This window comes from Capra hircus, unplaced genomic scaffold (assembly GCF_001704415.2).
Source record: "Capra hircus breed San Clemente unplaced genomic scaffold, ASM170441v1, whole genome shotgun sequence".
Taxonomy (NCBI): Eukaryota; Metazoa; Chordata; class Mammalia; order Artiodactyla; family Bovidae; genus Capra; species Capra hircus.
Genome location: NW_017207859.1, coordinates 9,101 through 18,123, shown reverse-complemented (window position 1 = coordinate 18,123; position 9,023 = coordinate 9,101). Strand labels below are relative to the sequence as shown.

The following is a 9,023-nucleotide window of genomic DNA, read 5'->3' as shown; positions in this document are numbered from 1 at the left end:
AAAAAAGGAGTTGATTCTGATAAGTCAACATGCCAGGAAGGGAGTATTTTTTTTTTTCCCCCAGCTGGGTTTGAGTGATTTGCTAAGTGTGTTGTAAAGCATAGAATAGATAACTTTTTTTGTAGTGTCAATTTTACTCACACATGCGGGAGGGGGAATTTTTTTTCTTTTGCCACAACATGCAGCATGTGGGATCTTAGTTCCTCAACGAGGGATCAAATCTGCGCCCCCTGCATTAGAAAGGTGGAGTCTTATACACTGAACGGCCAGGGAAGCCTGGGGAGTATGTTTTTAGGATAAAGAAATGTATATGAATTATTGAATTGACTTCAGCTTATGTGGAATCTTGTAAACTTTTGTGCTTGCTGTGGACATCTTCAGACTTTACCCCAACCTTCCCCTTAATGGTAATGGAAATTTTAAAAGGTGCTTAGGGAATCACCTTATTTTTAATGAAAAGACGCCATGTAAGTTCAAGACCCTGTGGTTTGAGGCTTGACCTTTGACTGGGCTCGTAGGAGCAGAAAAGCTATGAGTTACCTACCGAAGGAATGATCTGGCTTCAAAATGTGGGTAGAATCTTTCTATTAGGGTCACTGACTTTCTTTTAACTGCACCTTCCTCTTTTCCCAGTGCAACCTCGTCCCTTAGTGAAGCTTCTACCTAGAGAAGGAATCCAACAGAAACAGGAGACAGTATCTCTGTGTCTGAAATCTGAATCTGAGGTGGGTTCAGCTTTCCTGTTCATTGTTTGGGTATCGCCCTCTCTGCTCTCGCAGCCCTCCCACATATAAAAACACACTCTAGGGAGTCAGCAGGAAGACTGGGCTCATTCTTCACTGCCTTCTTAGACAGTTGTGTTCTGTTTTCCTCTGGCTTCTCTCGGAGCCTGGCTTTCTGGTCTGCTGGTGAGACTTGTAGATCCCTTTCACCATCCCTTCCCCAATCTTTGGGTCTCAGTCTTTCTTAACAGCAAGGCTGTCAAGGAACCTCTGTTGCTAAGAGGAAGGGGCCTGTTGTTCTTCAGAAACTGGTGGTCTTTGAGGATTTGAATGTATTTCACTCCAGGAAGAATGTGTAAGCCTGGATCCTGCTCAGCAGCCCACCTCAGAGATGGAAGAAGACAGCATTGGGGAGATGATGTTACTGGGTAAGAAATCAAGTCCCTTGTAAGTTTAGATTGAAGGATATGGGAAAAGCATGATTCTATTTCATCTCAAATTTTTTTTTGAGACACTGGTCACACCAGCTAAGTACATGTTCACATGCATATTTTTGTTTTATTCTATGTGGCAGAGCCTTCTTCAGCTGTGAGTGGCCATTTTTCCTGTATCTTTGGGGCAGCGAGAGGGTGGCGGGCATCTGTCTTGGTAATCAAGACCTGCAGCTGATGTGCTAACATCATACATTTAAACAGAAAACGCACGCATACTGTTTCTGAATCCACTTTCTGTATCCAGTGGTATTCTCAACAGATACATTTTACATCACTATTTCCATTGGACACTTGACTAATTCTTTTTTTAAGTCTTATTTTGTCATTGGTGTTGAAGCCTACTAGTGTAAGAGAAAATATATCCCATTTTTGATGGAAGTATTATCTAGCATTTCTTAAGCACATTTATGCCAGTATGTGCTAGACACTATTCTAAATACTTTACATGCATTTATTATCTCATGTAATTCTCATGATAGCACTGTGGGGTATAGGAATCATTATTATGTTATAGATGATGGAACTGAAGTAGAGAAAAGTTAAATTTGTTGAGGGTCACACAGCAGTAAGTAGTAGAGCAGGGGTTGTTTTTTTTTAATATTTATTATTTGGCTGCATCGAGTCTTACTTGAAACATGTGAACTCTTAGTTGCTGCATGTGGTATCTAGTTCCCTGACAAGGATTGAATCTGGGGCCTCTGTATTGGGAGGACAAAGTCTTAGCCACTAAACCACCAGGGAAGTACCACCATTGTCATCTTTAAAGGGAAACACTGAGAGGCATTCCCACTAGAATTAGGATACAACAACGAAGCTCACTATCACTACTACTATTAAACATTTTTGTTTTGGGTGGCCTCCCTGGTGGCTCAGATGGTAAAGAGTCTGCCTGCAATGCAAGAGTCCTGGGTTCAATCCCTGGGTTGGGAGGATCCCCTGGAGAAGGGAATGGCTACCCACTCTAGTATTCTTGCCTGAAGAATCCCATGGACAGAGGAACCTAGCAGGCTATAGTCTAGGGTTGCAAAGAGTCGGACACGACTGAGCAACTGACACTTTCACTTTCTTTTCAGGTGTTAGCTAGTACAGTTAAATGAGAAAGAAACTAAACTTACAAGAATTTAAAAGAAAAATAAAACTACATCTATTTACACATATGATACAGATGTGTAGCTGGAAAATTCTAGAGAATGTCTGAAACTTATTACGTATGATAGGTGTATTCAGTAAGACAATGAGATGTAAAATTTTTATACAGAAATCATTTATGGAAATACAGTCATTTAGAACAGGGGTCCCCAGCCTCCAAGATCTATGCCTGGTGATCTGAGATGGGGCTGATGTAAAGTGCACAATAAGTGTAATGTGGTTGAATCATCCTGAAACCCACCCTCCTACCCAAAGGGTCCATGGGAAATTATCTTCCTATGAAGCCAGTCCCTGGTTCCAGAAAGGTTGGAGACCAGTGATTTAGAAGATACGCATTAGGAACAAAAAAAGATTAAGCATCTAGAAATAAACTTAAGAAATGTGCAAAAATGATGAGGAAAATAAAACACTTCTAAAGGACATAAAAGTAAATTTGAATGAATGGAAAGAAATACCATGTTCTTGTTGGAAAGACTTAATATTGAAAAGGTCAGTTCTCCTCAAGTTAATTTATGAATTCAGTGTAGTCCTTTACTAAAACCAATAGGATGTTCCCCCCGGAACTGGACAGTGTGATTTAAAATTCAAGTGGAAAAATAACTGCAAGTAACCAGGAAAACTGGAAAGAAGAGCAGTGGGGCAGGAGAGTTATAGCCTACCAGGTGTTTGCTGCTGCTGCTGCTACTGCTAAGACGCTTCAGTCGTGTCCAACTCTGTGCTACCCATAGACGGAAGCCCACCAGGCTCCCCCATCCCTGGGATTCTCCAGGCAAGAACACTGGAGTGGGTTGCCATTTCCTTCTCCAATGCAGGAAATTGAAAAGTGAAAGTGAAGTCGCTCAGTCGTGTCCAACTCTTAGGGAAGCAGCCTCTAAAACCTGCAATGAAAACAATATATAATTTTTGCATGTGAGTAGATAGACCAATGGGATGGAATAAGTGCAGAAATAGCTTCAAATACACATGGGGATTTAGTTTGTGATAAAGTTGGAATCCCCAGTCAGCACGGTAAAGAAAGACTTTTGATAAAAGGTCCAGTGAAAACTTAGCCTCTTGGTGAATCATATCTTACTTTTGCAAACCAAGAAGAACTCCAGGTGGGTCAAAGGTTTTAAATGTTTTTTTAAAAAAACAATTAGAGCATGTGGGGCAATTCCTTTATAACCATGGCATAGGATGACTTTTCTAATAAAGACTCAAAAATCCAGAAGTCTTAAAAGATCAATAAGGTAAATACATAAAAATTTTTAAACTTTTTATGACAAAATAAATATTTAAACAGATAAAGTGCAGTAAATTGTAGGTATATACATGACTACTGGAAAAACCATAGCTTTGACTAGATAGACCTTTGTCAACAAAGTAACGTCTCTGCTTTTTTAATATGCTGTCTAGGTTGGTCATAGCTTTTCTTCCAAGGAGCAAACATCTTTTAATTTCATGGCCACAGTCACCATCTGCAGTGATTTTGGAGCCCAAGAAAATGAAGTCCATCATTGTTTCCCCATCTATTTGCCATGAAGTGATAGGACCGGATGCCATGATCTTCGTTTTCTGATTGTTGAGCTTTAAGCCAACTTTTTCACTCTCCACTTTCACTTTCATCGAGAGGCTTTTTAGTTTCTCTTCACTTTTTGCCATAAGGGTGGTGTCATCTGCATATCTGAGGTTATTGATATTTCTCCCGGCAATCTTGATTCCAGCTTGTGCTTCATCCAGACCACCATTTCGCATGATGTACTCTGCATATAAGTTAAATAAGCAGGGTGACAATATACAGCCTCAACATACTCCTTTCCCAGTTTGGAACCAATCTGTTGTTCCATGTCTGGTTCTAACTGTTGCTTCCTGACCTGCATACAGATTTCTCAGGAGGCAGGTAAGGTGGTCTGGTATTCCCATCTCTTTTAAGAATTTTCCACAGTTTGTTGTGAGCCACACAGTCAAAGGCTTCAGCATAGTCAATGAAGCAGAAGTAGATGTTTTTCTGGAATTCTCTTGGTTTTTCTCTGATCCACCAGATGTTGGCAATTTGATCTCTAGTTCCTCTGCTTTTTCTAAATCCAGCTTGAACATCTGGGAATTCTCGGTTCACATACTGTTGAAGCCTAGCTTAGAGAATTTTTGAGCGTTACTTTGGTAGCATGTGAGCTGAATGCAACTGTGGGGTTGAACATTCTTTGGCATTGCCTTTCTTTGGGATTGGAATGAGACGGGGATTAGAGTAAGGCTTTTCAGTGTAATTTTCATATTTTGATTTTAGAGCCATATATCAGCTACTAAAATTCTTCTCTATTTTTAAAGTTAGTGCAATGCTGCTGCCAAGTCACTTCAGTCGTGTCTGACTCTGTGCGACCCCATAGACGGCAACCCACAGGCTCCCCTGTCCCTGGGATTCTCTAGGCAAGAACACTGGAGTGGGTTGCCATTTCCTTCTCCAGTGCATGAAAGTGAAAAGTGAAAGTGAAGTCACTCAATCGTGTCCGACTCCTACCGACCCCATGGACTGCAGCCTACCAGGCTCCTCCATCCATGGGATTTTCTAGGCAAGAGTACTGGAGTGGGGTGCCATCGCCTTCATTAGTGCAATAAAGGAATGTAAAATGCAGTTGAGTTTCAGTTAATTGTTCTCAAAACAGATACTTAGTTCTTTAATTTAACCTAATATAAGGAAAAGGGGTTAGGGAGAATGAATATTGGAAAAGAGGAGGAATCAAAATATGATTTGTATTTAGAAAATTTTTAAAGGATCAATTAAAACATTATGATATTTAATAGTTTTACAGTAGGTCAGTAGGAATAAATAAATAACTATCAGTAGCATTCTTAAACACAAAATAATGAGAGCTCTCCTTCAGAATGACTATGAAATAGGAGTGAAATAGATGTTTTATATGGTAAATAGAAGAGATTTTTTGAATATTGGAGAGAAACAGGTCTAAATAGGAAAACTAAAATCATGTAAAGATATCAGTGCCCAAGGCAATGGCACCCCACTCCAGTACTCTTGCCTGGAAAATCCCATGGACGGAGAAGCCTGGTGGGCTGCTGTCCGTGGGGTCGCTAAGAGTCGGACACGACTGAGCGACTTCACTTTCACTTTTCACTTTCATGCATTGGAGAAGGAAATGGCAACCCACTCCAGTGTTCTTGCCTGGAGAATCCCAGGGACAGGGGAGCCTGGTGGGTTGCCGTCTATGGGGTCGCACAGAGTTGGACACGACTGAAGCGACTTAGTAGCAGCAGCAGCAGCCAGACTTATACTGTAAATGTACTCCATCAAATTGGTGAAAGTGGTGGATGTTCTGACTAACTACCAATATTAGACATGTTACGAACAACAAACAGTGTGATACTAAACTTCAAAAGTATCAGAGTTAAATAAAAATAAGTCATAAAGGAATGGCCAGAAAACAATAGAAATTTATTGGATTTTAAAAGACTCATTTTCTGCTTTTAAGTTTGGGGTTATTATAGAGAAAGACTTTAATTTAAAAAAATATCAGTGATAAAGAGATTAAGATTTATAATATATATAATTTATGTATTTTTATTTATTTTATTTTTGGGTCCACTGGTCTTTGTTGCTGCAGGCATGCTTTCTCTGGTTGCAGTGCTCGGCTTCCCAATGCAGGGTCTTCTCTTGTTGCAGAGCATGGGCTGTAGGGTGCTTGGGCTCAGTAGTTGTGGTGCACAGGCTTAGTTGCTCCTTGGCATGTGAGATCTTCCTGGACTAGGGATTGAACCCATGTCCCTTGCATTGGCAGGTAGATTCTCAATCCTGGATCACCAGGGAAGTCCTATAAAATTTATTTAAATTTATAAAAGTGTCAGCCAATAGATAAATTATTAGTTTGCAGTAATCAAAGTGTAAAATAAAGCTACAATGAGAAACCATTTTATACCTATTAAATATTTGAAAATTATATCTACTACCAGCAAGATTAGTTAAAATTGATACCTAGCCACATGTTGATGGTTATATTGAAATCTGTACAGTTCCTTTGGAAAGCAGTATGTCAGTTCATCTCAAGAGCTATAATAAAAAAAAATTGTCCTGTGCTTTGGCCCAACATTTTCATTATCCTAAGGGAATCATTAAATGAAATGAATTTAAAAAATCTATTGGTGTGAAAGTGCTAAATCCAGCAGAAATTCAGATTCTGGCTTTATGATCAGTCACATTATCTAAAGTGGTTGATTTCATCCTTTAATTTCACTAAGTTGCCCAGAGTCAGACAAAGTCCCTTGTCATTCCACCTGTTCATAGCATACTTTTTTTTTTTTTTTTTTGCTTTGTTACCTACTCTTTGTAATCTGGTGGGGTTTTTTGTGTGTGTGGAACTCTTCACAAATTTGTGTGTCATCCTTGCGCAGGGGCCATGCGAGTCTTCTCTGTATCTTTCCCATTTTAGTATATGTGCTGCCGGAGCAAGCGCTGTAATCTGTCATTTTACACGGACTTTTTTGGAAAATACAAGTCCTAAGTATACAGCTCAGATTTCCACAAAATGAACATATTTGTCTAAAATCAACTAAAACCCCAGATATCCCTCTTGTGGTCCTGTTCGATCATTAGTTTCCATTCTCCCCCAAAAATGACAACCATTGACTTCTACCATAGTTTGCATTTTATCAATTGTAGTAGCCTTTTTTTTAATGTAGATCATTTTTTCTCTTTGGCTACACTGTGCAGCATGCAGGATCTTTAGTCCTCTGACCAGGGATCAAACTCAGTGGAAGCACAGATTCTTAACCACTGGATTGCCAGGAAAGTTTGCTGTAGTAATCCTTTCATGTCCAAAAAAATAATACACCGTGTGAAAATACTTTGCCTCCTTTAGTTGTGGTCATTTGAATTGTTTGCAGTTTTTCACTATATTGGATGTAATAATATTAGCTAATACTATAATATAGTGAAAACCTGGAAGTAACTCATCTTACCATTTACTTACTAGCCTCCTAAAGATTACAAGTAGTACCTTTTAATATTTATGTCTTTCACCCCTGGTCCTTATTAGCTCAGTGATTTACACATAATATAAGATCAGTATGAACTTGTTGAGTAATTGGTGCCTATTCAGAAAACAAACATGGAAATCTTTCAGTCTAGTTCCACATTTCATTTAAAAAAAAAAAAAAGGACTGTGTGCTTGTATTATGGGTAAGGAAAGATTTATCAGTCATGTATCCCATCCTCAGTAAGGGTGAGGAAGTGTTGATGGCAAATGTCTGCCAGTCAGATTTCTGACTTTCAAGGTTATGGTCTCATGAGAAATCTAACTTGGTTTTTCCTGCATGGTATCATATCCCTCAAAAATTATTAGATTTTCTCTCTGTTTCCACAGTCAGTGGCAATAATCCTGAGGGTGAAGAGCTTCAGACAGAACCTGTAGAGGATGAAGATCATAGAGAAGAGTCTTCAGATTGTGATGAAATGGATTATTCCATGGTCCCTGAGCAGCCTCCAGATTGCCAAAAAGAAGAAAGGTTAAATACATCTATTCCAAAGGAAAGGAAAATGAGAAATCTTTTAGTTACCATTGAAAATGATACTCCTCTAGAAGATCTCTCAAAATACGTGGATATTAATGTTATTGCACTTACCCGAAATCGTAGAACAAGAAAGATGGTATACTTGTCCGCTGTGTGGGAAACAGTTTAATGAGAGTTCTTACCTTATTTTCCCACCAGAGGACTCACACTGGAGAAAAAGCCCTATGACTGCAGTCACTGTGGGAAAAGCTTTAATCATAAAACAAACCTTAATAAGCATGAGAGAATCCATACAGGAGAGAAGCCTTATTCATGTTCTCAGTGTGGGAAAAACTTCCGTCAGAATTCTCATCGAAGTCGCCATGAAGGAATCCATATAAGGGAAAAGATACTTAAGTGTCCAGAATGTGGGAAAACCTTCCCAGAAAACAAAGAGTTTGTGATTCACTTGCAGAGTCACAAGGCCAAGAGGCCATATGGTTGTAAAAAAGTGTGGGAGAAGATTTGGTCGGCTGTCAAACTGTACCCGGCATGAAAAACCCACTCAGCATGTAAGACCCGAAAACAGAAGTGACATCAGGGAAAGGTCTGATGATACCACCTCAGACTGAAATATTCCATAAATAATTCTGAATTGCCAGGCTGTCTGAAAAGTTACAGACAAGAAAACTTCATTATAGCCAAAATCGGATAAATATTCAAATTTGCTGAAATCTCAAGTTTTTAGAAAATTCACAGGGAAACAAAACATCCTCAAGGGCTATACCTCAGTTAGCAACCAGGCTTTTTGGACTAAAGAGCTTTCTTTTGTGAACTTACGCAACAATGTACAGCTCACAGATCCTTTCCCAAAAAAGGCTTTGAAATACGAGTCTGGGGGCCACTTACCTTAAGGTGAAGACTGATAAGTGTACTGAAAGTATCAGAATATTCCATTCCCCCCCTCACACACACACACATAGGATTTCACACCTGAGAAATAATGTAAAGATCCTTATCTGAAACTGTTCCCCTAAAAGAACCACACTGCCGACTTGGTAATAAGTCAACAGCTTTTATTAGCCATTCATATCACCATCTAACGATACCCTGAAAGCTTGAGAGATGAAAGGGATTGTTTACTTTGGAATATAGGAAAACAGCAACTGAATGTCAAAGACTT

The 9,023-nt window shown here is 39.3% G+C and overlaps 1 pseudogene; it reads left to right on the top strand.

Moving 5' to 3' along the window:
- Positions 1–633: 633 nt before the first annotated feature.
- Positions 634–8,598, top strand: LOC108635141 (annotated as a pseudogene).
- Positions 8,599–9,023: the final 425 nt, after the last annotated feature.